This window comes from Engystomops pustulosus, unplaced genomic scaffold, assembly GCF_040894005.1.
Source record: "Engystomops pustulosus unplaced genomic scaffold, aEngPut4.maternal MAT_SCAFFOLD_634, whole genome shotgun sequence".
Classification (NCBI taxonomy): Eukaryota; Metazoa; Chordata; class Amphibia; order Anura; family Leptodactylidae; genus Engystomops; species Engystomops pustulosus.
This window is the reverse complement of record NW_027285513.1, coordinates 1-22,500: the sequence shown is the minus strand read 5'-3', so window position 1 is coordinate 22,500 and position 22,500 is coordinate 1. Positions and strand designations below refer to the sequence as shown.

Below are 22,500 nucleotides of genomic sequence, written 5' to 3'. Positions count from 1 at the left end.
TGCCATGTTTTGCACAGAGAATCAGTGTTTCTACCGCCTTATCTCTGACATTTCCATAATGAAAGCCAGAAGACATGTGTGGTAGCATGGCCGAGCGGTCTAAGGCGCTGGATTTAGGCTCCAGTCTCTTTGGAGGCGTGGGTTCGAATCCCACTGCTGCCAGCTTTTGCAGCTCTACAAGTCTTTATTACACATGCGACATGTGGTTTCTCGGGGCAATTCTTGCATGTTTTGCACAGAGGAACAGTGTTTCTGCCGCCTTATCTCTGACATTTCCATAATGAAAAAAACAAGCCAGTGTGGTAGCATGGCCGAGCGGTCTAAGGCGCTGGATTAAGGCTCCAGTCTCTTTGGAGGCGTGGGTTCGAAATTCAACTGCTGCCATCCACTGTGATATTTCCAAAATTGCCGCAGTCCAGCTGTCAAGCCATGCCGAAAGCACCTTTTTCTTTTTTTTTAATCTTTCGTGTCGTCACCCCTGAAATGGTGCCTGCTCTTCTGTTCAGGTGAAGCTTGAGATGAGACAGCGCAGACAGCAGCCGCCGGTGGTAGCATGGCCGAGCGCTCTAAGGCGCTGGATTTAGGCTCCACTCTCTTTTGGGGCGTGGATTCGAATCTTACTGCTGCCAGCTTTTGCAGCTTTACAACTGTTTATTACACATGCGACATGTGGTTTCTCGGGGGCATTCTTGGCATGTTTTGCACAGAGAACCAGTGTTTCTACCGCCTTATCTCTGACATTTCCATAATGAAAGCCACAAGACAAGTGTGGTAGCATGGCCGAGCGGTCTAAGGCGCTGGATGTAGGCTCCAGTCTCTTTGGAGGCATGGGTTCGAATCCCACTGCTGCCAGCTTTTGCAGCTCTACAAGTGTTTATTACACATGCGACATGTGGTTTCTCGGGGCAATTCTTGCATGTTTTGCACAGAGGAACAGTGTTTCTGCCGCCTTATCTCTGACATTTCCATAATGAAAAAAGCAAGCCAGTGTGGTAGCATGGCCGAGCGGTCTAAGGCGCTGGACTAAGGCTCCAGTCTCTTTGGAGGCATGGGTTCGAATCCCACTGCTGCCATCCACTTTGATTTTTCCAAAATTGCCGCAGTCCAGCTGTCAAGCCATGCCGAAAGCACCTTTTTCTTTTTTTTTAATCTTTCGTGTCATCACCCCTGAAATGGTGCCTGCTCTTCTGTTCAGGTGAAGCTTGAGATGAGACAGCGCAGACAGCAGCCGCCGGTGGTAGCATGGCCGAGCGCTCCAAGGCGCTGGATTCAGGCTCCACTCTCTTTTGGGGCGTGGATTCGAATCTTACTGCTGCCAGCTTTTGCAGCTCTACAACTGTTTATTACACATGCGACATGTGGTTTCTCGGGGGAATTCTTGCCATGTTTTGCACAGAGAACCAGTGTTTCTACCGCCTTATCTCTGACATTTCCATAATGAAAGCCACAAGACAAGTGTGGTAGCATGGCCGAGCGGTCTAAGGCGCTGGATGTAGGCTCCAGTCTCTTTGGAGGCGTGGGTTCGAATCCCACTGCTGCCAGCTTTTGCAGCTCTACAAGTGTTTATTACACATGCGACATGTGGTTTCTCGGGGCAATTCTTGCATGTTTTGCACAGAGGAACAGTGTTTCTGCCGCCTTATCTCTGACATTTCCATAATGAAAAAAACAAGCCAGTGTGGTAGCATGGCCGAGCGGTCTAAGGCGCTGGATTAAGGCTCCAGTCTCTTTGGAGGCGTGGGTTCGAATCCCACTGCTGCCATCCACTGTGATTTTTCCAAAATTGCCGCAGTCCAGCTGTCAAGCCATGCCGAAAGCACCTTTTTCTTTTTTTTTAATCTTTTGTGTCGTCACCCCTGAAATGGTGCCTGCTCTTCTGTTCAGGTGAAGCTTGAGATGAGACAGCGCAGACAGCAGCCGCCGATGGTAGCATGGCCCAGCGCTCTAAGGCGCTGGATTTAGGCTCCAGTCTCTTTTGGGGCGTGGATTCGAATCTTACTGCTGCCAGCTTTTGCAGCTCTACAACTGTTTATTACACATGCGACATGTGGTTTCTCGGGGCAATTCTTGCATGTTTTGCACAGAGGAATAGTGTTTCTGCCGCCTTATCTCTGACATTTCCATAATGAAAAAAACAAGCCAGTGTGGTAGCATGGCCGAGCGGTCTAAGGCGCTGGATTAAGGCTCCAGTCTCTTTGGAGGCGTGGGTTTGAATCCCACAGCTGCCAGCTTTTGCAGCTCTACAAGTGTTTATTACACATGCGACATGTGGTTTCTCGGAGCAATTCTTGCATGTTTTGCACAGAGGAATAGTGTTTCTGCCGCCTTATCTCTGACATTTCCATAATGAAAAAAACAAGCCAGTGTGGTAGATTGCCCGAGCGGTCTAAGGCGCTGGATTAAGGCTCCAGTCTCTTTGGAGGCGTGGGTTCGAATCCCACTGCTGCCAGCTTTTGCAGCTCTACAAGTGTTTATTACACATGCGACATGTGGTTTCTCGGGGCAATTCTTGCATGTTTTGCACAGAGGAACAGTGTTTCTGCCGCCTTATCTCTGACATTTCCATAATGAAAAAAACAAGCCAGTGTGGTAGCATGGCCGAGCGGTCTAAGGCGCTGGATGTAGGCTCCAATCTCTTTGGAGGCGTGGGTTCGAATCCCACTGCTGCCAGCTTTTGCAGCTCTACAAGTGTTTATTACACATGCGACATGTGGTTTCTCGGGGCAATTCTTGCATGTTTTGCACAGAGGAACAGTGTTTCTGCCGCCTTATCTCTGACATTTCCATAATGAAAAAAGCAAGCCAGTGTGGTAGCATGGCCGAGCGGTCTAAGGCGCTGGATTAAGGCTCCAGTCTCTTTGGAGGCATGGGTTCGAATCCCACTGCTGCCATCCACTGTGATTTTTCCAAAATTGCCGCAGTCCAGCTGTCAAGCCATGCCGAAAGCACCTTTTTCTTTTTTTTTAATCTTTCATGTCATCACCCCTGAAATGGTGCCTGCTCTTCTGTTCAGGTGAAGCTTGAGATGAGACAGCGCAGACAGCAGCCGCCGGTGGTAGCATGGCCGAGCGCTCCAAGGCGCTGGATTTAGGCTCCACTCTCTTTTGGGGCGTGGATTCGAATCTTACTGCTGCCAGCTTTTGCAGCTCTACAACTGTTTATTACACATGCGACATGTGGTTTCTCGGGGGCATTCTTGCCATGTTTTGCACAGAGAACCAGTGTTTCTACCGCCTTATCTCTGACATTTCCATAATGAAAGCCACAAGACAAGTGTGGTAGCATGGCCGAGCGGTCTAAGGCGCTGGATGTAGGCTCCAGTCTCTTTGGAGGCGTGGGTTCGAATCCCACTGCTGCCAGCTTTTGCAGCTCTACAAGTGTTTATTACACATGCGACATGTGGTTTCTCGGGGCAATTCTTGCATGTTTTGCACAGAGGAACAGTGTTTCTGCCGCCTTATCTCTGACATTTCCATAATGAAAAAAACAAGCCAGTGTGGTAGCATGGCCGAGCGGTCTAAGGCGCTGGATTAAGGCTCCAGTCTCTTTGGAGGCGTGGGTTTGAATCCCACTGCTGCCATCCACTGTGATTTTTCCAAAATTGCCGCAGTCCAGCTGTCAAGCCATGCCGAAAGCACCTTTTTCTTTTTTTTTAATCTTTTGTGTCGTCACCCCTGAAATGGTGCCTGCTCTTCTGTTCAGGTGAAGCTTGAGATGAGACAGCGCAGACAGCAGCCGCCGGTGGTAGCATGGCCGAGCGCTCTAAGGCGCTGGATTTAGGCTCCAGTCTCTTTTGGGGCGTGAATTCGAATCTTACTGCTGCCAGCTTTTGCAGCTCTACAACTGTTTATAACACATGCGACATGTGGTTTCTCGGGGCAATTCTTGCATGTTTTGCACAGAGGAATAGTGTTTCTGCCGCCTTATCTCTGACATTTCCATAATGAAAAAAACAAGCCAGTGTGGTAGCATGGCCGAGCGGTCTAAGGCGCTGGATTAAGGCTCCAGTCTCTTTGGAGGCGTGGGTTCGAATCCCACAGCTGCCAGCTTTTGCAGCTCTACAACTGTTTATTACACATGCGACATGTGGTTTCTCGGAGCAATTCTTGCTTTTTTTGCACAGAGGAATAGTGTTTCTGCCGCCTTATCTCTGACATTTCCATAATGAAAATAACAAGCCAGTGTGGTAGCATGGCCGAGCGGTCTAAGGCGCTGGATTAAGGCTCCAGTCTCTTTGGAGGCGTGGGTTCGAATCCCACTGCTGCCAGCTTTTGCAGCTCTACAAGTGTTTATTACACATGCGACATGTGGTTTCTCGGGGCAATTCTTGCATGTTTTGCACAGAGGAACAGTATTTCTGCCGCCTTATCTCTGACATTTCCATAATGAAAAAAACAAGCCAGTGTGGTAGCATGGCCGAGCTGTCTAAGGCGCTGGATTAAGGCTCCAGTCTCTTTGGAGGCGTGGGTTCGAATCCCACTGCTGCCATCCACTGTGATTTTTCCAAAATTTCCGCAGTCCAGCTGTCAAGCCATGCCGAAAGCACCTTTTTCTTTTTTTTTAATCTTTCGTGTCATCACCCCTGAAATGGTGCCTGCTCTTCTGTTCAGGTGAAGCTTGAGATGAGACAGCGCAGACAGCAGCCGCCGGTGGTAGCATGGCCGAGCGCTCCAAGGCGCTGGATTTAGGCTCCACTCTCTTTTGGGGCGTGGATTCGTATCTTACTGCTGCCAGCTTTTGCAGCTCTACAACTGTTTATTACACATGCGACATGTGGTTTCTCGGGGGCATTCTTGCCATGTTTTGCACAGAGAACCAGTGTTTCTACCGCCTTATCTCTGACATTTCCATAATGAAAGCCACAAGACAAGTGTGGTAGCATGGCCGAACAGTCTAAGGCGCTGGATTTAGGCTCCAGTCTCTTTGGAGGCGTGGGTTCGAATCCCGTTGCTGCCAGCTTTTGCAGCTCTACAAGTGTTTATTACACATGCGACATGTGGTTTCTCGGGGCAATTCTTGCATGTTTTGCACAGAGGAACAGTGTTTCTGCCGCCTTATCTCTGACATTTCCATAATGAAAAAAACAAGTCAGTGTGGTAGCATGGCCGAGCAGTCTGAGGCGCTGGATTAAGGCTCCAGTCTTTTTGGAGGCGTCGGTTCGAATCCCACTGCTGCCAGCTTTTGCAGCTCTACAAGTGTTTATTACACATGCGACATGTGGTTTCTCGGGGCAATTCTTGCATGTTTTGCACAGAGGACCAGTGTTTCTACCGCCTTATCTCTGACATTTCCATAATGAAAGCCACAAGACAAGTGTGGTAGCATGGCCGAGCGGTCTAAGGCGTTGGATTTAGCCTCCAGTCTCTTTGGAGATGTGGGTTCGAATCCCACTGCTGCCAGCTTTTGCAGCTCTACAAGTGTTTATTACACATGCGACATGTGGTTTCTCGGGGCATTTCTTGCATTTTTCGCACAGAGGAACAGTGTTTCTGCCGCCTTATCTCTGACATTTCCATAATGAAAAAAACAAGCCAGTGTGGTAGCATGGCCGAGCGGTCTAAGGCGCTGGATTAAGGCTCCAGTCTCTTTGGAGGCGTGGGTTCAAATCCCACTGCTGCCATCCACTGTGATTTTTCCAAAATTGCCGCAGTCCAGCTGTCAAGCCATGCCGAAAGCACCTTTTTCTTTTTTTTTAATCTTTCGTATCGTCACCCCTGAAATGGTGCCTGCTCTTCTGTTCAGGTGAAGCTTGAGATGAGACAGCGCAGACAGCAGCCGCCGGTGGTAGCATGGCCGAACGCTCTAAGGCGCTGGATTTAGGCTCCAGTCTCTTTTGGGGCGTGGATTCGAATCTTACTGCTGCCAGCTTTTACAGCTCTACAACTGTTTATTACACATGCGACATGTGGTTTCTCGGGGGCATTCTTGCCATGTTTTGCACAGAGAACCAGTGTTTCTACCGCCTTATCTCTGACATTTCCATAATGAAAGCCACAAGACAAGTGTGGTAGCATGGCCGAGCAGTCTAAGGCGCTGGATTTAGGCTCCAGTCTCTTTGGAGGCGTGGGTTCGTATCCCACTGCTGCCAGCTTTTGCAGCTCTACAAGTGTTTATTACACATGCGACATGTGGTTTCTCGGGGCAATTCTTGCATGTTTTGCACAGAGGAACAGTGTTTCTGCCGCCTTATCTCTGACATTTCCATAATGAAAAAAACAAGCCATTGTGGTAGCATGGCCGAGCGACCTAAGGCGCTGGATTAAGGCTCCAGTCTCTTTGGAGGCGTGGGTTCGAATCCCACTGCTGCCATCCACTGTAATTTTTCCAAAATTGCCGCAGTCCAGCTGTCAAGCCATGCCGAAAGCACCTTTTTCTTTTTTTTTAATCTTTTGTGTCGTCACCCCTAAAATGGTGCCTGCTCTTCTGTTCAGGTGAAGCTTGAGATGAGACAGCGCAGACAGCAGCCGCCGGTGGTAGCATGGCCGAGCGCTCTAATGCGCTGGATTTAGGCTCCAGTCTCTTTTGGGGCGTGGATTCGAATCTTACTGCTGCCAGCTTTTGCAGCTCTTCAACTGTTTATTACACATGCGACATGTGGTTTCTCGGGGGCATTCTTGCCATGTTTTGCACAGAGAACCAGTGTTTCTACCGCCTTATCTCTGACATTTCCATAATGAAAGCCACAAGACAAGTGTGGTAGCATGGCCGAGCGGTCTAAGGCGCTGGATTTAGGCTCCAGTCTCTTTGGAGGCGTGGGTTCGAATCCTACTGCTGCCAGCTTTTGCAGCACTACAAGTGTTTATTACACATGCGACATGTGGTTTCTCGGGGCAATTCTTGCATGTTTTGCATAGAGGAACAGTGTTTCTGCCGCCTTATCTCTGACATTTCCATAATGAAAAATACAAGCCAGTGTGGTAGCATGGCCGAGCGGTCTAAGGCGCTGGATTAAGGCTCCAGTCTCTTTGGAGGCGTGGGTTCGAATCCCACTGCTGCCATCCACTGTGATTTTTCCAAAATTGCAGCAGTCCAGCTGTCAAGCCATGCCGAAAGAACCTTTTTCGTTTTTTTTTAATCTTTCGTGTCGTCACCCCTTGAAATGGTGCCTGCTCTTCTGTTCAGGTGAAGCTTGAGATGAGAAAGCGCAGACAGCAGCCGCCGGTGGTAGCATGGCCGAGCGCTCTAAGGCGCTGGATTTAGGCTCCAGTCTCTTTGGCGGCGTGGATTCGAATCTTACTGCTGCCAGCTTTTGCAGCTCTACAACTGTTTATTACACATGCGACATGTGGTTTCTCGGGGGCATTCTTGCCATGTTTTGCACAGAGAACCAGTGTTTCTACCGCCTTATCTCTGACATTTCCATAATGAAAGCCACAAGACAAGTGTGGTAGCATGGCCGAGCGGTCTAAGGCGCTGGATTTAGGCTCCAGTCTCTTTGGAGGCGTGGGTTCGAATCCCACTGCTGCCAGCTTTTGCAGCTCTACAAGTGTTTATTACACATGCGACATGAGGTTTCTCGGGGCAATTCTTGCATGTTTTGCACAGAGGAACAGTGTTTCTGCCGCCTTATCTCTGACATTTCCATAATGAAAAAAACAAGCCAGTGTGGTAGCATGGCCGAGCGGGCTAAGGCGCTGGATTAAGGCTCCAGTCTCTTTGGAGGCGTGGGTTCGAATCCCACTGCTGCCATCCACTGTGATTTTTCCAAAATTGCCGCAGTCCAGCTGTCAAGCCATGCCGAAAGAACCTTTTTCGTTTTTTTTTAATCTTTCGTGTCGTCACCCCTTGAAATGGTGCCTGCTCTTCTGTTCAGGTGAAGCTTGAGATGAGACAGCGCAGACAGCAGCCGCCGGTGGTAGCATGGCCGAGCGCTCTAAGGCGCTGGATTTAGGCTCCAGTCTCTTTTGGGGCGTGGATTCGAATCTTACTGCTGCCAGCTTTTGCAGCTCTACAACTGTTTATTACACATGCGACATGTGGTTTCTCGGGGGCATTCTTGCCATGTTTTGCACAGACAACCAGTGTTTCTACCGCCTTATCTCTGACATTTCCATAATGAAAGCCACAAGACAAGTGTGGTAGCATGGCCGAGCGGTCTAAGGCGCTGGATTTAGGCTCCAGTCTCTTTGGAGGCGTGGGTTCGAATCCCACTGCTGCCAGCTTTTGCAGCTCTACAAGTGTTTATTACACATGCGACATGTGGTTTCTCGGGGCAATTCTTGCATGTTTTGCACAGAGGAACAGTGTTTCTGCCGCCTTATCTCTGACATTTCCATAATGAAACAAACAAGCCAGTGTGGTAGCATGGCCGAGCGGTCTAAGGCGCTGGATTAAGGCTCCAGTCTCTTTGGAGGCGTGGTTTCGAATCCCACTGCTGCCATCCACTGTGATTTTTCCAAAATTGCCGCAGTCCTGCTGTCAAGCCATGCCGAAAGCACCTTTTTCTTTTTTTTTAATCTTTCGTGTCGTCACCCCTGAAATGGTGCCTGCTCTTCTGTTCAGGTGAAGCTTGAGATGAGACAGCGCAGACAGCAGCCGCCGGTGGTAGCATGGCCGAGCGCTCTAAGGCGCTGGATTTAGGCTCCAGTCTCTTTTGGGGCGTGGATTCGAATCTTACTGCTGCCAGCTTTTGCAGCTCTACAACTGTTTATTACACATACGACATGTGGTTTCTCGGGGGCATTCTTGCCATGTTTTGCACAGAGAACCAGTGTTTCTACCGCCTTATCTCTGACATTTCCATAATGAAAGCCACAAGACAAGTGTGGTAGCATGGCCGAGCAGTCTAAGGCGCTGGATTTAGGCTCCAGTCTCTTTGGAGGCGTGGGTTCGAATCCCACTGCTGTCAGCTTTTGCAGTTCTACAAGTGTTTATTACACATGCGACATGTGGTTTCTCGGGGCAATTCTTGCATTTTTTGCACAGAGGAATAGTGTTTCTGCCGCCTTATCTCTGACATTTCCATAATTAAAAAAACAAGCCAGTGTGGTAGCATGGCCGAGCGGTCTAAGGCGCTGGATTAAGGCTCCAGTCTCTTTGGAGGCGTGGGTTCGAATCCCACTGCTGCCATCCACTGTGATTTTTCCAAAATTGCCGCAGTCCAGCTGTCAAGCCATGCTGAAAGCACCTTTTTCTTTTTTTTTAATCTTTCGTGTCGTCACCGCTGAAATGGTGCCTGCTCTTCTGTTCAGGTGAAGCTTGAGATGAGATAGCGCAGACAGCAGCCGCCGGTGGTAGCATGGCCGAGCGCTCTAAGGCGCTGGATTTAGGCTCCAGTCTCTTTTGGGGCGTGGATTCGAATCTTACTGCTGCCAGCTTTTGCAGCTCTACAACTGTTTATTACACATGCGACATGTGGTTTCTCGGGGGCATTCTTGCCATGTTTTGCACAGAGAACCAGTGTTTCTACCGCCTTATCTCTGACATTTCCATAATGAAAGCCACAAGACAAGTGTGGTAGCATGGCCGAGGGGTCTAAGGCGCTGGGTTAAGGCTCTAGTCTCTTTGGAGGTGTGGGTTCGAATCCCACTGCTGCCAGCTTTTGCAGCTCTACAAGTGTTTATTACACATGCGACATGTGGTTTCTCGGGGCAATTCTTGCATGTTTTGCACAGAGGAACAGTGTTTCTGCCGCCTTATCTGTGACATTTCCATAATGAAAAAAACAAGCCAGTCTGGTAGCATGGTTGAGCGGTCTAAGGCGCTGGATTAAGGCTCCAGTCTCTTTGGAGGCGTGGGTTCGAAACCCACTGCTGCCATCCACTGTGATTTTTCCAAAATTGCCGCAGTCCAGCTGTCAAGCCATGCCGAAAGCACCTTTTTCTTTTTTTTTAATCTTTCGTGTCGTCACCGCTGAAATGGTGCCTGCTCTTCTGTTCAGGTGAAGCTTGAGATGAGATAGCGCAGACAGCAGCCGCCGGTGGTAGCATGGCCGAGCGCTCTAAGGCGCTGGATTTAGGCTCCAGTCTCTTTTGGGGCGTGGATTCGAATCTTACTGCTGCCAGCTTTTGCAGCTCTACAACTGTTTATTACACATGCGACATGTGGTTTCTCGGGGGCATTCTTGCCATGTTTTGCACAGAGAACCAGTGTTTCTACCGCCTTATCTCTGACATTTCCATAATGAAAGCCACAAGACAAGTGTGGTAGCCTGACCGAGCGGTCTAAGGCGTTAGATTTAGGCTCCAGTCTCTTTGGAGGTGTGGGTTCGAATCCCACTGCTGCCAGCTTTTGCAGCTCTACAAGTGTTTATTACACATGCGACATGTGGTTTCACGGGGCAATTCTTGCATGTTTTGCACAGAGGAACAGTGCTTCTGCCGCCTTATCTCTGACATTTCCATAATGAAAAAAACACACCAGTGTGGTAGCATGGCCGAGCGGTCTAAGGTGCTGGATTAAGGCTCCAGTCTCTTTGGAGGCGTGGGTTTGAATCCCACTGCTGCCATGCACTGTGATTTTTCCAAAATTGCCGCAGTCCAGCTGTCAAGCCATGCCGAAAGCACCTTTTTCTTTTTTTTTAATCTTTCGTGTCGTCACCCCTGAAATGGTGCCTGCTCTTCTGTTCAGGTGAAGCTTGAGATGAGACAGCGCAGACAGCAGCCGCCGGTGGTAGCATGGCCGAGCGGTCTAAGGCGCTGGATTTAGGCTCCAGTCTCTTTTGGGGCGTGGATTCGAATCTTAGTGCTGCCAGCTTTTGCAGCTCTACAACTGTTTATTACACATGCAACATGTGGTTTCTCGGGGGCATTCTTGGCATGTTTTGCACAGAGAACCAGTGTTTCTACCGCCTTATCTCTGACATTTCCATAATGAAAGCCACAAGACAAGTGTGGTAGCATGGCCGAGCAGTCTAAGGCGCTGGATTTAGGCTCCAGTCTCTTTGGAGGCGTGGGTTCGAAGCCCACTGCTGCCAGCTTTTGCAGCTCTACAAGTGTTTATTGCACATGCGACATGTGGTTTCTCGGGGCAATTCTTACATGTTTTGCACAGAGGAACAGTGTTTCTGCCGCCTTATCTCTGACATTTCTATAATGAAAAAAACAAGCCAGTGTGGTAGCATGGCCGAGCGGTCTAAGCCGCTGGATTAAGGCTCCAGTCTCTTTGGAGGCGTGGGTTCGAATCCCACTGCTGCCATCCACTGTGATTTTTCCAAAATTGCCGCAGTCCAGCTGTCAAGCCATGCCGAAAGCACCTTTTTCTTTTTTTTTAATCTTTCGTGTCGTCACCCCTGAAATGGTGCCTGCTCTTCTGTTCAGGTGAAGCTTGAGATGAGACAGCGCAGACAGCAGCCGCCGGTGGTAGCATGGCCGAGCGCTCTAAGGCGCTGGATTTAGGCTCCAGTCTCTTTTGGGGCGTGGATTCGAATCTTACTGCTGCCAGCTTTTGCAGCTCTACAACTGTTTATTACACATGCGACATGTGGTTTCTCGGGGGCATTCTTGCCATGTTTTGCACAGAGAACCAGTGTTTCTACCGCCTTATCTCTGACATTTCCATAATGAAAGCCACAAGACAAGTGTGGTAGCATGGCCGAGTGGTCTAAGGCGCTGGGTTTAGGCTCCAGTCTCTTTGGAGGTGTGGGTTCGAATCCCACTGCTGCCAGCTTTTGCAGCTCTACAAGTGTTTATTACACATGCGACATGTGGTTTCTCGGGGCAATTCTTGCATGTTTTGCACAGAGGAACAGTGTTTCTGCCGCCTTATCTCTGACATTTCCATAATGAAAAAAACAAGCCAGTGTGGTAGCGTGGCCGAGCAGTCTAAGGCGCTGGATTAAGGCTCCAGTCTCTTTGGAGGCGTGGGTTCGAATCCCAATTTTTCCAAAATTGCCGCAGTCCAGCTGTCAAGCCATGCCGAAAGCACCTTTTTCTTTTTTTTTAATCTTTCGTGTCGTCACCCCTGAAATGGTGCCTGCTCTTCTGTTCAGGTGAAGCTTGAGATGAGACAGCGCAGACAGCAGCCGCCGGTGGTAGCATGGCCGAGCGCTCTAAGGCGCTGGATTTAGGCTCCAGTCTCTTTTGGGGCGTGGATTTGAATCTTACTGCTGCCAGCTTTTGCAGCTCTACAACTGTTTATTACACATGCGACATGTGGTTTCTCGGGGGCATTCTTGCCATGTTTTGCACAGAGAACCAGTGTTTCTACCGCCTTATCTCTGACATTTCCATAATGAAAGCCACAAGACAAGTGTGGTAGCATGGCCGAGCGGTCTAAGGCGCTGGATTTAGGCTCCAGTCTCTTTGGAGGCGTGGGTTCGAATCCCACTGCTGCCAGCTTTTGCAGCTCTACAAGTGTTTATTACACATGCGACATGAGGTTTTCTCGGGGCAATTCTTGCATGTATTGCACAGAGGAACAGTGTTTCTGCCGCCTTATCTCTGACATTTCCATAATGAAAAATACAAGCCAGTGTGGTAGCATGGCCGAGCGGTCTAAGGCGCTGGATTAAGGCTCCAGTCTCTTTGGAGGCGTGGGTTCGAATCCCACTGCTGCCATCCACTGTGATTTTTCCAAAATTGCCGCAGTCCAGCTGTCAAGCCATGCCGAAAGCACCTTTTTCTTTTTTTTTTATCTTTCGTGTCGTCACCCCTGAAATGGTGCCTGCTCTTCTGTTCAGGTGAAGCTTGAGATGAGACAGCGCAGACAGCAGCCGCCGGTGGTAGCATGGCCGAGCGCTCTAAGGCGCTGGATTTAGGCTCCAGTCTCTTTTGGGGCGTGGATTCGAATCTTACTGCTGCCAGCTTTTGCAGCTCTACAACTGTTTATTACACATGCGACATGTGGTTTCTCGGGGGCATTCTTGCCATGTTTTGCACAGAGAACCAGTGTTTCTACCGCCTTATCTCTGACATTTCCATAATGAAAGCCACAAGACAAGTGTGGTAGCATGGCCGAGTGGTCTAAGGCGCTGGGTTTAGGCTCTAGTCTCTTTGGAGGTGTGGGTTCGAATCCCACTGCTGCCAGCTTTTGCAGCTCTACAAGTGTTTATTACACATGCGACATGTGGTTTCTCGGGGCAATTCTTGCATGTTTTGCACAGAGGAACAGTGTTTCTGCCGCCTTATCTGTGACATTTCCATAATGAAAAAAACAAGCCAGTCTGGTAGCATGGTTGAGCGGTCTAAGGCGCTGGATTAAGGCTCCAGTCTCTTTGGAGGCGTGGGTTCGAAACCCACTGCTGCCATCCACTGTGATTTTTCCAAAATTGCCGCAGTCCAGCTGTCAAGCCATGCCGAAAGCACCTTTTTCTTTTTTTTTAATCTTTCGTGTCGTCACCGCTGAAATGGTGCCTGCTCTTCTGTTCAGGTGAAGCTTGAGATGAGATAGCGCAGACAGCAGCCGCCGGTGGTAGCATGGCCGAGCGCTCTAAGGCGCTGGATTTAGGCTCCAGTCTCTTTTGGGGCGTGGATTCGAATCTTACTGCTGCCAGCTTTTGCAGCTCTACAACTGTTTATTACACATGCGACATGTGGTTTCTCGGGGGCATTCTTGCCATGTTTTGCACAGAGAACCAGTGTTTCTACCGCCTTATCTCTGACATTTCCATAATGAAAGCCACAAGACAAGTGTGGTAGCATGGCCGAGCAGTCTAAGGCGCTGGATTTAGGCTCCAGTCTCTTTGGAGGCGTGGGTTCGAATCCCACTGCTGCCAGCTTTTGCAGCTCTACAAGTGTTTATTGCACATGCGACATGTGGTTTCTCGGGGCAATTCTTGCATGTTTTGCACAGAGGAACAGTGTTTCTGCCGCCTTATCTCTGACATTTCTATAATGAAAAAAACAAGCCAGTGTGGTAGCATGGCCGAGCGGTCTAAGGCGCTGGATTAAGGCTCCAGTCTCTTTGGAGGCGTGGGTTCGAATCCCACTGCTGCCATCCACTGTGATTTTTCCAAAATTGCCGCAGTCCAGCTGTCAAGCCATGCCGAAAGCACCTTTTTCTTTTTTTTTAATCTTTCGTGTCGTCACCCCTGAAATGGTGCCTGCTCTTCTGTTCAGGTGAAGCTTGAGATGAGACAGCGCAGACAGCAGCCGCCGGTGGTAGCATGGCCGAGCGCTCTAAGGCGCTGGATTTAGGCTCCAGTCTCTTTTGGGGCGTGGATTCGAATCTTAGTGCTGCCAGCTTTTGCAGCTCTACAACTGTTTATTACACATGCGACATGTGGTTTCTCGGGGGCATTCTTGCCATGTTTTGCACAGAGAACCAGTGTTTCTACCGCCTTATCTCTGACATTTCCATAATGAAAGCCACAAGACAAGTGTGGTAGCATGGCCGAGCGGTCTAAGGCGCTGGATTTAGGCTCCAGTCTCTTTGGAGGCGTGGGTTCGAATCCCACTGCTGCCAGCTTTTGCAGCTCTACAAGTGTTTATTACACATGCGACATGAGGTTTTCTCGGGGCAATTCTTGCATGTTTTGCACAGAGGAACAGTGTTTCTGCCGCCTTATCTCTGACATTTCCATAATGAAAAATACAAGCCAGTGTGGTAGCATGGCCGAGCGGTCTAAGGCGCTGGATTAAGGCTCCAGTCTCTTTGGAGGCGTGGGTTCGAATCCCACTGCTGCCATCCACTGTGATTTTTCCAAAATTGCCGCAGTCCAGCTGTCAAGCCATGCCGAAAGCACCTTTTTCTTTTTTTTTTATCTTTCGTGTCGTCACCCCTGAAATGGTGCCTGCTCTTCTGTTCAGGTGAAGCTTGAGATGAGACAGCGCAGACAGCAGCCGCCTGTGGTAGCATGGCCGAACGCTCTAAGGCGCTGGATTTAGGCTCCAGTCTCTTTTGGGGCGTGGATTCGAATCTTACTGCTGCCAGCTTTTGCAGCTCTACAACTGTTTATTACACATGCGACATGTGGTTTCTCGGGGGCATTCTTGCCATCTTTTGCACAGAGAACCAGTGTTTCTACCGCCTTATCTCTGACATTTCCATAATGAAAGCCACAAGACAAGTGTGGTAGCATGGCCGAGGGGTCTAAGGCGCTGGATTTAGGTTACAGTCTCTTTGGAGGCGTGGGTTCGAATCCCACTGCTGCCAGCTTTTGCAGCTCTACAAGTGTTTATTACACATGCGACATGTGGTTTCTCGGGGCAATTCTTGCATGTTTTGCACAGAGGAACAGTGTTTCTGCCGCCTTATCTCTGACATTTCCATAATGAAAAAAACAAGCCAGTGTGGTAGCATGGCCGAGCGATCTAAGGTGCTGGATTAAGGCTCCAGTCTCTTTGGAGGCGTGGATTCGAATCCCACTGCTGCCATCCACTGTGATTTTTCCAAAATTGCCGCAGTCCAGCTGTCAAGCCATGCCGAAAGCACCTTTTTCTTTTTTTTTAATCTTTCGTGTCGTCACCCCTGAAATGGTGCCTGCTCTTCTGTTCAGGTGAAGCTTGAGATGAGACAGCGCAGACAGCAGCCGCCGGTGGTAGCATGGCCGAGCGCTCTAAGGCGCTGGATTTAGGCTCCAGTCTCTTTTGGGGCGTGGATTTGAATCTTACTGCTGCCAGCTTTTGCAGCTCTACAACTGTTTATTACACATGCGACATGTGGTTTCTCGGGGGCATTCTTGCCATGTTTTGCACAGAGAACCAGTGTTTCTACCGCCTTATCTCTGACATTTCCATAATGAAAGCCACAAGACAAGTGTGGTAGCATGGCCGAGTGGTCTAAGGCGCTGGGTTTAGGCTCCAGTCTCTTTGGAGGTGTGGGTTCGAATCCCACTGCTGCCAGCTTTTGCAACTCTACAAGTGTTTATTACACATGCGACATGTGGTTTCTCGGGGCAATTCTTGCATGTTTTGCACAGAGGAACAGTGTTTCTGCCGCCTTATCTCTGACATTTCCATAATGAAAAAAACAAGCCAGTGTGGTAGCATGGCCGAGCAGTCTAAGGCGCTGGATTAAGGCTCCAGTCTCTTTGGAGGCGTGGGTTCGAATCCCAATTTTTCCAAAATTGCCGCAGTCCAGCTGTCAAGCCATGCCGAAAGCACCTTTTACTTTTTTTTTAATCTTTCGTGTCGTCACCCCTGAAATGGTGCCTGCTCTTCTGTTCAGGTGAAGCTTGAGATGAGACAGCGCAGACAGCAGCCGCCGGTGGTAGCATGGCCGAGCGCTCTAAGGCGCTGGATTTAGGCTCCAGTCTCTTTTGGGGCGTGGATTTGAATCTTACTGCTGCCAGCTTTTGCAGCTCTACAACTGTTTATTACACATGCGACATGTGGTTTCTCGGGGGCATTCTTGCCATGTTTTGCACAGAGAACCAGTGTTTCTACCGCCTTATCTCTGACATTTCCATAATGAAAGCCACAAGACAAGTGTGGTAGCATGGCCGAGCGGTCTAAGGCGCTGGATTTAGGCTCCAGTCTCTTTGGAGGCGTGGGTCCGAATCCAACTGCTGCCAGCTTTTGCAGCTCTACAAGTGTTTATTACACATGCGACATGTGGTTTCTCGGGGCAATTCTTGCATGTTTTGCACAGAGGAACAGTGTTTCTGCCGCCTTATCTCTGACATTTCCATAATAAAATAAACAAACCAGTGTGGTAGCATGGCCGAGCGGTCTAAGGCGCGGGATTAAGGCTCCAGTCTCTTTGGAGGCGTGGGTTCGAATCCCACTGCTGCCATCCACTGTGATTTTTCCAAAATTGCCGCAGTCCAGCTGTCAAGCCATGCCGAAAGCACCTTTTTCTTTTTTTTTAATCTTTCGTGTCGTCACCCCTGAAATGGTGCCTGCTCTTCTGTTCAGGTGAAGCTTGAGATGAGACAGCGCAGACAGCAGCCGCCGGTGGTAGCATGGCCGAGCGCTCTAAGGCGCTGGATTTAGGCTCCAGTCTCTTTTGGGGCGTGGATTTGAATCTTACTGCTGCCAGCTTTTGCAGCTCTACAACTGTTTATTACACATGCGACATGTGGTTTCTCGGGGGCATTCTTGCCATGTTTTGCACAGAGAACCAGTGTTTCTACCGCCTTATCTCTGACATTTCCATAATGAAAGCCACAAGACAAGTGTGGTAGCATGGCCGAGCGGTCTAAGGCGCTGGATTTAGGCTCCAGTCTCTTTGGAGGCGTGGGTTCGAATCCCACTGCTGCCAGCTTTTGCAGCTCTACAAGTGTTTATTACACATGCGACATGAGGTTTTCTCGGGGCAATTCTTGCATGTTTTGCACAGAGGAACAGTGTTTCTGCCGCCTTATCTCTGACATTTCCATAATGAAAAATACAAGCCAGTGTGGTAGCATGGCCGAGCGGTCTAAGGCGCTGGATTAAGGCTCCAGTCTCTTTGGAGGCGTGGGTTCGAATCCCACTGCTGCCATCCACTGTGATTTTTCCAAAATTGCCGCAGTCCAGCTGTCAAGCCATGCCGAAAGCACCTTTTTCTTTTTTTTTTATCTTTCGTGTCGTCACCCCTGAAATGGTGCCTGCTCTTCTGTTCAGGTGAAGCTTGAGATGAGACAGCGCAGACAGCAGCCGCCGGTGGTAGCATGGCCGAGCGCTCTAAGGCGCTGGATTTAGGCTCCAGTCTCTTTTGGGGCGTGGATTCGAATCTTACTGCTGCCAGCTTTTGCAGCTCTACAACTGTTTATTACACATGCGACATGTGGTTTCTCGGGGGCATTCTTGCCATCTTTTGCACAGAGAACCAGTGTTTCTACCGCCTTATCTCTGACATTTCCATAATGAAAGCCACAAGACAAGTGTGGTAGCATGGCCGAGCGGTCTAAGGCGCTGGATTTAGGTTACAGTCTCTTTGGAGGCGTGGGTTCGAATCCCACTGCTGCCAGCTTTTGCAGCTCTACAAGTGTTTATTACACATGCGACATGTGGTTTCTCGGGGCAATTCTTGCATGTTTTGCACAGAGGAACAGTGTTTCTGCCGCCTTATCTCTGACATTTCCATAATGAAAAAAACAAGCCAGTGTCGTAGCATGGCCGAGCGATCTAAGGTGCTGGATTAAGGCTCCAGTCTCTTTGGAGGCGTGGATTCGAATCCCACTGCTGCCATCCACTGTGATTTTTCCAAAATTGCCGCAGTCCAGCTGTCAAGCCATGCCGAAAGCACCTTTTTCTTTTTTTTTAATCTTTCGTGTCGTCACCCCTGAAATGGTGCCTGCTCTTCTGTTCAGGTGAAGCTTGAGATGAGACAGCGCAGACAGCAGCCGCCGGTGGTAGCATGGCCGAGCGCTCTAAGGCGCTGGATTTAGGCTCCAGTCTCTTTTGGGGCGTGGATTTGAATCTTACTGCTGCCAGCTTTTGCAGCTCTACAACTGTTTATTACACATGCGACATGTGGTTTCTCGGGGGCATTCTTGCCATGTTTTGCACAGAGAACCAGTGTTTCTACCGCCTTATCTCTGACATTTCCATAATGAAAGCCACAAGACAAGTGTGGTAGCATGGCCGAGTGGTCTAAGGCGCTGGGTTTAGGCTCCAGTCTCTTTGGAGGTGTGGGTTCGAATCCCACTGCTGCCAGCTTTTGCAACTCTACAAGTGTTTATTACACATGCGACATGTGGTTTCTCGGGGAAATTCTTGCATGTTTTGCACAGAGGAACAGTGTTTCTGCCGCCTTATCTCTGACATTTCCATAATGAAAAAAACAAGCCAGTGTGGTAGCATGGCCGAGCAGTCTAAGGCGCTGGATTAAGGCTCCAGTCTCTTTGGAGGTGTGGGTTCGAATCCCAATTTTTCCAAAATTGCCGCAGTCCAGCTGTCAAGCCATGCCGAAAGCACCTTTTTCTTTTTTTTTAATCTTTCGTGTCGTCACCCCTGAAATGGTGCCTGCTCTTCTGTTCAGGTGAAGCTTGAGATGAGACAGCGCAGACAGCAGCCGCCGGTGGTAGCATGGCCGAGCGCTCTAAGGCGCTGGATTTAGGCTCCAGTCTCTTTTGGGGCGTGGATTTGAATCTTACTGCTGCCAGCTTTTGCAGCTCTACAACTGTTTATTACACATGCGACATGTGGTTTCTCGGGGGCATTCTTGCCATGTTTTGCACAGAGAACCAGTGTTTCTACCGCCTTATCTCTGACATTTCCATAATGAAAGCCACAAGACAAGTGTGGTAGCATGGCCGAGCGGTCTAAGGCGCTGGATTTAGGCTCCAGTCTCTTTGGAGGCGTGGGTCCGAATCCAACTGCTGCCAGCTTTTGCAGCTCTACAAGCGTTTATTACACATGCGACATGTGGTTTCTCGGGGCAATTCTTGCATGTTTTGCACAGAGGAACAGTGTTTCTGCCGCCTTATCTCTGACATTTCCATAATAAAATAAACAAGCCAGTGTGGTAGCATGGCCGAGCGGTCTAAGGCGCGGGATTAAGGCTCCAGTCTCTTTGGAGGCGTGGGATCGAATCCCACTGCTGCCATCCACTGTGATTTTTCCAAAATTGCCGCAGTCCAGCTGTCAAGCCATGCCGAAAGCACCTTTTTCTTTTTTTTTAATCTTTCGTGTCGTCACCCCTGAAATGGTGCCTGCTCTTCTGTTCAGGTGAAGCTTGAGATGAGACAGCGCAGACAGCAGCCGCCGGTGGTAGCATGGCCGAGCGCTCTAAGGCGCTGGATTTAGGCTCCAGTCTCTTTTGGGGCGTGGATTTGAATCTTACTGCTGCCAGCTTTTGCAGCTCTACAACTGTTTATTACACATGCGACATGTGGTTTCTCGGGGGCATTCTTGCCATGTTTTGCACAGAGAACCAGTGTTTCTACCGCCTTATCTCTGACATTTCCATAATGAAAGCCACAAGACAAGTGTGGTAGCATGGCCGAGCGGTCTAAGGCGCTGGATTTAGGCTCCAGTCTCTTTGGAGGCGTGGGTCCGAATCCAACTGCTGCCAGCTTTTGCAGCTCTACAAGCGTTTATTACACATGCGACATGTGGTTTCTCGGGGCAATTCTTGCATGTTTTGCACAGAGGAACAGTGTTTCTGCCGCCTTATCTCTGACATTTCCATAATAAAATAAACAAGCCAGTGTGGTAGCATGGCCGAGCGGTCTAAGGCGCGGGATTAAGGCTCCAGTCTCTTTGGAGGCGTGGGATCGAATCCCACTGCTGCCATCCACTGTGATTTTTCCAAAATTGCCGCAGTCCAGCTGTCAAGCCATGCCGAAAGCACCTTTTTCTTTTTTTTTAATCTTTCGTGTCGTCACCCCTGAAATGGTGCCTGCTCTTCTGTTCAGGTGAAGCTTGAGATGAGACAGCGCAGACAGCAGCCGCCGGTGGTAGCATGGCCGAGCGCTCTAAGGCGCTGGATTTAGGCTCCAGTCTCTTTTGGGGCGTGGATTTGAATCTTACTGCTGCCAGCTTTTGCAGCTCTACAACTGTTTATTACACATGCGACATGTGGTTTCTCGGGGGCATTCTTGCCATGTTTTGCACAGAGAACCAGTGTTTCTACCGCCTTATCTCTGACATTTCCATAATGAAAGCCACAAGACAAGTGTGGTAGCATGGCCGAGCGGTCTAAGGCGCTGGATTTAGGCTCCAGTCTCTTTGGAGGCGTGGGTTCGAATCCCACTGCTGCCAGCTTTTGCAGCTCTACAAGTGTTTATTACACATGCGACATGAGGTTTTCTCGGGGCAATTCTTGCATGTTTTGCACAGAGGAACAGTGTTTCTGCCGCCTTATCTCTGACATTTCCATAATGAAAAATACAAGCCAGTGTGGTAGCATGGCCGAGCGGTCTAAGGCGCTGGATTAAGGCTCCAGTCTCTTTGGAGGCGTGGGTTCGAATCCCACTGCTGCCATCCACTGTGATTTTTCCAAAATTGCCGCAGTCCAGCTGTCAAGCCATGCCGAAAGCACCTTTTTCTTTTTTTTTTATCTTTCGTGTCGTCACCCCTGAAATGGTGCCTGCTCTTCTGCTCAGGTGAAGCTTGAGATGAGACAGCGCAGACAGCAGCCGCCGGTGGTAGCATGGCCGAGCGCTCTAAGGCGCTGGATTTAGGCTCCAGTCTCTTTTGGGGCGTGGATTCGAATCTTACTGCTGCCAGCTTTTGCAGCTCTACAACTGTTTATTACACATGCGACATGTGGTTTCTCGGGGGCATTCTTGCCATGTTTTGCACAGAGAACCAGTGTTTCTACCGCCTTATCTCTGACATTTCCATAATGAAAGCCACCAGACAAGTGTGGTAGCATGGCCGAGCGGTCTAAGGCGCTGGATTTAGGCTCCAGTCTCTTTGGAGGTGTGGGTTCGAATCCCACTGCTGCCAGCTTTTGCAGCTCTACAAGTGTTTATTACACATGCGACATGTGGTTTCTCTGGGCAATTCTTGCATGTTTTGCACAGAGGAACAGTGTTTCTGCCGCCTTATCTCTGACATTTCCATAATGAAAAAAGCAAGCCAGTGTGGTAGCATGGCCGAGCGGTCTAAGGCGCTGGATTAAGGCTCCAGTCTCTTTGGAGGCGTGGGTTCGAATCCCACTGCTGCCATCCACTGTGATTTTTCCAAAATTGCCGCAGTCCAGCTGTCAAACCATGCCGAAAGCACCTTTTTCTTTTTTTTTAATCTTTCGTGTCGTCACCCCTGAAATGGTGCCTGCTCTTCTGTTCAGGTGAAGCTTGAGATGAGACAGCGCAGACAGCAGCCGCCAGTGGTAGCATGGCCGAGCGCTCTAAGGCGCTGGATTTAGGCTCCAGTCTCTTTTGGGGCGTGGATTCGAATCTTACTGCTGCCAGCTTTTGCAGCTCTACAACTGTTTATTACACATGCGACATGTGGTTTCTCGGGGGCATTCTTGCCATGTTTTGCACAGAGAACCAGTGTTTCTAGCGCCTTATCTCTGACATTTCCATAATGAAAGCCACAAGACAAGTGTGGTAGCATGGCCGAGCGGTCTAAGGCGCTGGAATTAGGCTCCAGTCTCTTTGGAGGCGTGGGTTCGAATCCCACTGCTGCCAGCTTTTGCAGCTCTACAAGTGTTTATTACACATGCGACATGTGGTTTCTCGGGGCAATTCTTGCATGTTTTGCACAGAGGAACAGTGTTTCTGCCGCCTTATCTCTGACATTTCCATAATGAAAAAAACAAGCCAGTGTGGTAGCATGGCCGAGCGGTCTAAGGCGCTGGATTAAGGCTCCAGTCTCTTTGGAGGCGTGGGTTCGAATCCCACTGCTGCCATCCACTGTGATTTTTCCAAAATTGCCGCAGTCCAGCTGTCAAGCCATGCCGAAATCACCTTTTTCTTTTTTTTTAATCTTTCGTGTCGTCACCCCTGAAATGGTGCCTGCTCTTCTGTTCAGGTGAAGCTTGAGATGAGACAGCGCAGACAGCAGCCGCCAGTGGTAGCATGGCCGAGCGCTCTAAGGCGCTGGATTTAGGCTCCAGTCTCTTTTGGGGCGTGGATTCGAATCTTACTGCTGCCAGCTTTTGCAGCTCTACAACTGTTTATTACACATGCGACATGTGGTTTCTCGGGGGCATTCTTGCCATGTTTTGCACAGAGAACCAGTGTTTCTACCGCCTTATCTCTGACATTTCCATAATGAAAGCCACAAGACAAGTGTGATA

General features: G+C 49.5%; 59 non-coding genes across 59 annotated transcripts; all 59 read left to right on the top strand.

Moving 5' to 3' along the window:
- The first annotated feature begins 80 nt into the window (after positions 1-80).
- TRNAL-UAG (transfer RNA leucine (anticodon UAG)) lies at positions 81-162 on the top strand. The gene has a single exon. It is a non-coding gene; the product is annotated as a tRNA-Leu (tRNA).
- A 608-nt stretch (positions 163-770) lies between these two features.
- Positions 771-852, top strand: TRNAL-UAG (transfer RNA leucine (anticodon UAG)). The gene has a single exon. It is a non-coding gene; the product is annotated as a tRNA-Leu (tRNA).
- Positions 853-991: 139 nt separating this feature from the next.
- On the top strand, positions 992-1,073 carry TRNAL-AAG (transfer RNA leucine (anticodon AAG)). Its single transcript has one exon. It is a non-coding gene; the product is annotated as a tRNA-Leu (tRNA).
- Positions 1,074-1,459: 386 nt separating this feature from the next.
- TRNAL-UAG (transfer RNA leucine (anticodon UAG)) lies at positions 1,460-1,541 on the top strand. Its single transcript has one exon. It is a non-coding gene; the product is annotated as a tRNA-Leu (tRNA).
- A 139-nt stretch (positions 1,542-1,680) lies between these two features.
- TRNAL-AAG (transfer RNA leucine (anticodon AAG)) lies at positions 1,681-1,762 on the top strand. The gene has a single exon. It is a non-coding gene; the product is annotated as a tRNA-Leu (tRNA).
- Positions 1,763-2,146: 384 nt separating this feature from the next.
- On the top strand, positions 2,147-2,228 carry TRNAL-AAG (transfer RNA leucine (anticodon AAG)). The gene has a single exon. It is a non-coding gene; the product is annotated as a tRNA-Leu (tRNA).
- A 360-nt stretch (positions 2,229-2,588) lies between these two features.
- TRNAL-UAG (transfer RNA leucine (anticodon UAG)) lies at positions 2,589-2,670 on the top strand. Its single transcript has one exon. It is a non-coding gene; the product is annotated as a tRNA-Leu (tRNA).
- Positions 2,671-2,809: 139 nt separating this feature from the next.
- TRNAL-AAG (transfer RNA leucine (anticodon AAG)) lies at positions 2,810-2,891 on the top strand. Its single transcript has one exon. It is a non-coding gene; the product is annotated as a tRNA-Leu (tRNA).
- Positions 2,892-3,277: 386 nt separating this feature from the next.
- On the top strand, positions 3,278-3,359 carry TRNAL-UAG (transfer RNA leucine (anticodon UAG)). Its single transcript has one exon. It is a non-coding gene; the product is annotated as a tRNA-Leu (tRNA).
- Positions 3,360-3,498: 139 nt separating this feature from the next.
- Positions 3,499-3,580, top strand: TRNAL-AAG (transfer RNA leucine (anticodon AAG)). The gene has a single exon. It is a non-coding gene; the product is annotated as a tRNA-Leu (tRNA).
- A 384-nt stretch (positions 3,581-3,964) lies between these two features.
- On the top strand, positions 3,965-4,046 carry TRNAL-AAG (transfer RNA leucine (anticodon AAG)). Its single transcript has one exon. It is a non-coding gene; the product is annotated as a tRNA-Leu (tRNA).
- A 139-nt stretch (positions 4,047-4,185) lies between these two features.
- On the top strand, positions 4,186-4,267 carry TRNAL-AAG (transfer RNA leucine (anticodon AAG)). Its single transcript has one exon. It is a non-coding gene; the product is annotated as a tRNA-Leu (tRNA).
- A 139-nt stretch (positions 4,268-4,406) lies between these two features.
- On the top strand, positions 4,407-4,488 carry TRNAL-AAG (transfer RNA leucine (anticodon AAG)). Its single transcript has one exon. It is a non-coding gene; the product is annotated as a tRNA-Leu (tRNA).
- A 386-nt stretch (positions 4,489-4,874) lies between these two features.
- Positions 4,875-4,956, top strand: TRNAL-UAG (transfer RNA leucine (anticodon UAG)). Its single transcript has one exon. It is a non-coding gene; the product is annotated as a tRNA-Leu (tRNA).
- A 361-nt stretch (positions 4,957-5,317) lies between these two features.
- On the top strand, positions 5,318-5,399 carry TRNAL-UAG (transfer RNA leucine (anticodon UAG)). Its single transcript has one exon. It is a non-coding gene; the product is annotated as a tRNA-Leu (tRNA).
- A 139-nt stretch (positions 5,400-5,538) lies between these two features.
- On the top strand, positions 5,539-5,620 carry TRNAL-AAG (transfer RNA leucine (anticodon AAG)). Its single transcript has one exon. It is a non-coding gene; the product is annotated as a tRNA-Leu (tRNA).
- A 386-nt stretch (positions 5,621-6,006) lies between these two features.
- On the top strand, positions 6,007-6,088 carry TRNAL-UAG (transfer RNA leucine (anticodon UAG)). Its single transcript has one exon. It is a non-coding gene; the product is annotated as a tRNA-Leu (tRNA).
- A 139-nt stretch (positions 6,089-6,227) lies between these two features.
- TRNAL-AAG (transfer RNA leucine (anticodon AAG)) lies at positions 6,228-6,309 on the top strand. The gene has a single exon. It is a non-coding gene; the product is annotated as a tRNA-Leu (tRNA).
- A 386-nt stretch (positions 6,310-6,695) lies between these two features.
- TRNAL-UAG (transfer RNA leucine (anticodon UAG)) lies at positions 6,696-6,777 on the top strand. Its single transcript has one exon. It is a non-coding gene; the product is annotated as a tRNA-Leu (tRNA).
- Positions 6,778-6,916: 139 nt separating this feature from the next.
- On the top strand, positions 6,917-6,998 carry TRNAL-AAG (transfer RNA leucine (anticodon AAG)). Its single transcript has one exon. It is a non-coding gene; the product is annotated as a tRNA-Leu (tRNA).
- Positions 6,999-7,386: 388 nt separating this feature from the next.
- Positions 7,387-7,468, top strand: TRNAL-UAG (transfer RNA leucine (anticodon UAG)). The gene has a single exon. It is a non-coding gene; the product is annotated as a tRNA-Leu (tRNA).
- Positions 7,469-7,607: 139 nt separating this feature from the next.
- Positions 7,608-7,689, top strand: TRNAL-AAG (transfer RNA leucine (anticodon AAG)). The gene has a single exon. It is a non-coding gene; the product is annotated as a tRNA-Leu (tRNA).
- A 388-nt stretch (positions 7,690-8,077) lies between these two features.
- Positions 8,078-8,159, top strand: TRNAL-UAG (transfer RNA leucine (anticodon UAG)). The gene has a single exon. It is a non-coding gene; the product is annotated as a tRNA-Leu (tRNA).
- Positions 8,160-8,298: 139 nt separating this feature from the next.
- TRNAL-AAG (transfer RNA leucine (anticodon AAG)) lies at positions 8,299-8,380 on the top strand. The gene has a single exon. It is a non-coding gene; the product is annotated as a tRNA-Leu (tRNA).
- Positions 8,381-8,766: 386 nt separating this feature from the next.
- On the top strand, positions 8,767-8,848 carry TRNAL-UAG (transfer RNA leucine (anticodon UAG)). The gene has a single exon. It is a non-coding gene; the product is annotated as a tRNA-Leu (tRNA).
- Positions 8,849-8,987: 139 nt separating this feature from the next.
- On the top strand, positions 8,988-9,069 carry TRNAL-AAG (transfer RNA leucine (anticodon AAG)). The gene has a single exon. It is a non-coding gene; the product is annotated as a tRNA-Leu (tRNA).
- A 386-nt stretch (positions 9,070-9,455) lies between these two features.
- Positions 9,456-9,537, top strand: TRNAL-AAG (transfer RNA leucine (anticodon AAG)). Its single transcript has one exon. It is a non-coding gene; the product is annotated as a tRNA-Leu (tRNA).
- Positions 9,538-9,676: 139 nt separating this feature from the next.
- Positions 9,677-9,758, top strand: TRNAL-AAG (transfer RNA leucine (anticodon AAG)). Its single transcript has one exon. It is a non-coding gene; the product is annotated as a tRNA-Leu (tRNA).
- Positions 9,759-10,365: 607 nt separating this feature from the next.
- On the top strand, positions 10,366-10,447 carry TRNAL-AAG (transfer RNA leucine (anticodon AAG)). The gene has a single exon. It is a non-coding gene; the product is annotated as a tRNA-Leu (tRNA).
- Positions 10,448-10,833: 386 nt separating this feature from the next.
- TRNAL-UAG (transfer RNA leucine (anticodon UAG)) lies at positions 10,834-10,915 on the top strand. The gene has a single exon. It is a non-coding gene; the product is annotated as a tRNA-Leu (tRNA).
- Positions 10,916-11,054: 139 nt separating this feature from the next.
- Positions 11,055-11,136, top strand: TRNAL-AAG (transfer RNA leucine (anticodon AAG)). Its single transcript has one exon. It is a non-coding gene; the product is annotated as a tRNA-Leu (tRNA).
- Positions 11,137-11,522: 386 nt separating this feature from the next.
- Positions 11,523-11,604, top strand: TRNAL-UAG (transfer RNA leucine (anticodon UAG)). Its single transcript has one exon. It is a non-coding gene; the product is annotated as a tRNA-Leu (tRNA).
- Positions 11,605-12,193: 589 nt separating this feature from the next.
- On the top strand, positions 12,194-12,275 carry TRNAL-UAG (transfer RNA leucine (anticodon UAG)). Its single transcript has one exon. It is a non-coding gene; the product is annotated as a tRNA-Leu (tRNA).
- A 140-nt stretch (positions 12,276-12,415) lies between these two features.
- Positions 12,416-12,497, top strand: TRNAL-AAG (transfer RNA leucine (anticodon AAG)). The gene has a single exon. It is a non-coding gene; the product is annotated as a tRNA-Leu (tRNA).
- A 386-nt stretch (positions 12,498-12,883) lies between these two features.
- Positions 12,884-12,965, top strand: TRNAL-UAG (transfer RNA leucine (anticodon UAG)). Its single transcript has one exon. It is a non-coding gene; the product is annotated as a tRNA-Leu (tRNA).
- Positions 12,966-13,104: 139 nt separating this feature from the next.
- On the top strand, positions 13,105-13,186 carry TRNAL-AAG (transfer RNA leucine (anticodon AAG)). Its single transcript has one exon. It is a non-coding gene; the product is annotated as a tRNA-Leu (tRNA).
- Positions 13,187-13,572: 386 nt separating this feature from the next.
- On the top strand, positions 13,573-13,654 carry TRNAL-UAG (transfer RNA leucine (anticodon UAG)). Its single transcript has one exon. It is a non-coding gene; the product is annotated as a tRNA-Leu (tRNA).
- A 139-nt stretch (positions 13,655-13,793) lies between these two features.
- On the top strand, positions 13,794-13,875 carry TRNAL-AAG (transfer RNA leucine (anticodon AAG)). Its single transcript has one exon. It is a non-coding gene; the product is annotated as a tRNA-Leu (tRNA).
- A 386-nt stretch (positions 13,876-14,261) lies between these two features.
- TRNAL-UAG (transfer RNA leucine (anticodon UAG)) lies at positions 14,262-14,343 on the top strand. The gene has a single exon. It is a non-coding gene; the product is annotated as a tRNA-Leu (tRNA).
- Positions 14,344-14,483: 140 nt separating this feature from the next.
- Positions 14,484-14,565, top strand: TRNAL-AAG (transfer RNA leucine (anticodon AAG)). The gene has a single exon. It is a non-coding gene; the product is annotated as a tRNA-Leu (tRNA).
- Positions 14,566-14,951: 386 nt separating this feature from the next.
- TRNAL-UAG (transfer RNA leucine (anticodon UAG)) lies at positions 14,952-15,033 on the top strand. Its single transcript has one exon. It is a non-coding gene; the product is annotated as a tRNA-Leu (tRNA).
- Positions 15,034-15,172: 139 nt separating this feature from the next.
- TRNAL-AAG (transfer RNA leucine (anticodon AAG)) lies at positions 15,173-15,254 on the top strand. The gene has a single exon. It is a non-coding gene; the product is annotated as a tRNA-Leu (tRNA).
- Positions 15,255-15,640: 386 nt separating this feature from the next.
- On the top strand, positions 15,641-15,722 carry TRNAL-UAG (transfer RNA leucine (anticodon UAG)). The gene has a single exon. It is a non-coding gene; the product is annotated as a tRNA-Leu (tRNA).
- Positions 15,723-16,311: 589 nt separating this feature from the next.
- Positions 16,312-16,393, top strand: TRNAL-UAG (transfer RNA leucine (anticodon UAG)). The gene has a single exon. It is a non-coding gene; the product is annotated as a tRNA-Leu (tRNA).
- A 139-nt stretch (positions 16,394-16,532) lies between these two features.
- TRNAL-AAG (transfer RNA leucine (anticodon AAG)) lies at positions 16,533-16,614 on the top strand. The gene has a single exon. It is a non-coding gene; the product is annotated as a tRNA-Leu (tRNA).
- A 386-nt stretch (positions 16,615-17,000) lies between these two features.
- TRNAL-UAG (transfer RNA leucine (anticodon UAG)) lies at positions 17,001-17,082 on the top strand. Its single transcript has one exon. It is a non-coding gene; the product is annotated as a tRNA-Leu (tRNA).
- Positions 17,083-17,222: 140 nt separating this feature from the next.
- On the top strand, positions 17,223-17,304 carry TRNAL-AAG (transfer RNA leucine (anticodon AAG)). The gene has a single exon. It is a non-coding gene; the product is annotated as a tRNA-Leu (tRNA).
- Positions 17,305-17,690: 386 nt separating this feature from the next.
- Positions 17,691-17,772, top strand: TRNAL-UAG (transfer RNA leucine (anticodon UAG)). The gene has a single exon. It is a non-coding gene; the product is annotated as a tRNA-Leu (tRNA).
- Positions 17,773-18,379: 607 nt separating this feature from the next.
- On the top strand, positions 18,380-18,461 carry TRNAL-UAG (transfer RNA leucine (anticodon UAG)). The gene has a single exon. It is a non-coding gene; the product is annotated as a tRNA-Leu (tRNA).
- A 589-nt stretch (positions 18,462-19,050) lies between these two features.
- On the top strand, positions 19,051-19,132 carry TRNAL-UAG (transfer RNA leucine (anticodon UAG)). Its single transcript has one exon. It is a non-coding gene; the product is annotated as a tRNA-Leu (tRNA).
- Positions 19,133-19,271: 139 nt separating this feature from the next.
- Positions 19,272-19,353, top strand: TRNAL-AAG (transfer RNA leucine (anticodon AAG)). The gene has a single exon. It is a non-coding gene; the product is annotated as a tRNA-Leu (tRNA).
- A 386-nt stretch (positions 19,354-19,739) lies between these two features.
- On the top strand, positions 19,740-19,821 carry TRNAL-UAG (transfer RNA leucine (anticodon UAG)). The gene has a single exon. It is a non-coding gene; the product is annotated as a tRNA-Leu (tRNA).
- Positions 19,822-19,960: 139 nt separating this feature from the next.
- Positions 19,961-20,042, top strand: TRNAL-AAG (transfer RNA leucine (anticodon AAG)). Its single transcript has one exon. It is a non-coding gene; the product is annotated as a tRNA-Leu (tRNA).
- A 386-nt stretch (positions 20,043-20,428) lies between these two features.
- On the top strand, positions 20,429-20,510 carry TRNAL-UAG (transfer RNA leucine (anticodon UAG)). Its single transcript has one exon. It is a non-coding gene; the product is annotated as a tRNA-Leu (tRNA).
- A 140-nt stretch (positions 20,511-20,650) lies between these two features.
- TRNAL-AAG (transfer RNA leucine (anticodon AAG)) lies at positions 20,651-20,732 on the top strand. Its single transcript has one exon. It is a non-coding gene; the product is annotated as a tRNA-Leu (tRNA).
- Positions 20,733-21,118: 386 nt separating this feature from the next.
- Positions 21,119-21,200, top strand: TRNAL-UAG (transfer RNA leucine (anticodon UAG)). Its single transcript has one exon. It is a non-coding gene; the product is annotated as a tRNA-Leu (tRNA).
- Positions 21,201-21,339: 139 nt separating this feature from the next.
- On the top strand, positions 21,340-21,421 carry TRNAL-AAG (transfer RNA leucine (anticodon AAG)). The gene has a single exon. It is a non-coding gene; the product is annotated as a tRNA-Leu (tRNA).
- A 386-nt stretch (positions 21,422-21,807) lies between these two features.
- On the top strand, positions 21,808-21,889 carry TRNAL-UAG (transfer RNA leucine (anticodon UAG)). The gene has a single exon. It is a non-coding gene; the product is annotated as a tRNA-Leu (tRNA).
- Positions 21,890-22,028: 139 nt separating this feature from the next.
- Positions 22,029-22,110, top strand: TRNAL-AAG (transfer RNA leucine (anticodon AAG)). Its single transcript has one exon. It is a non-coding gene; the product is annotated as a tRNA-Leu (tRNA).
- The last annotated feature ends 390 nt before the right edge of the window (positions 22,111-22,500 follow it).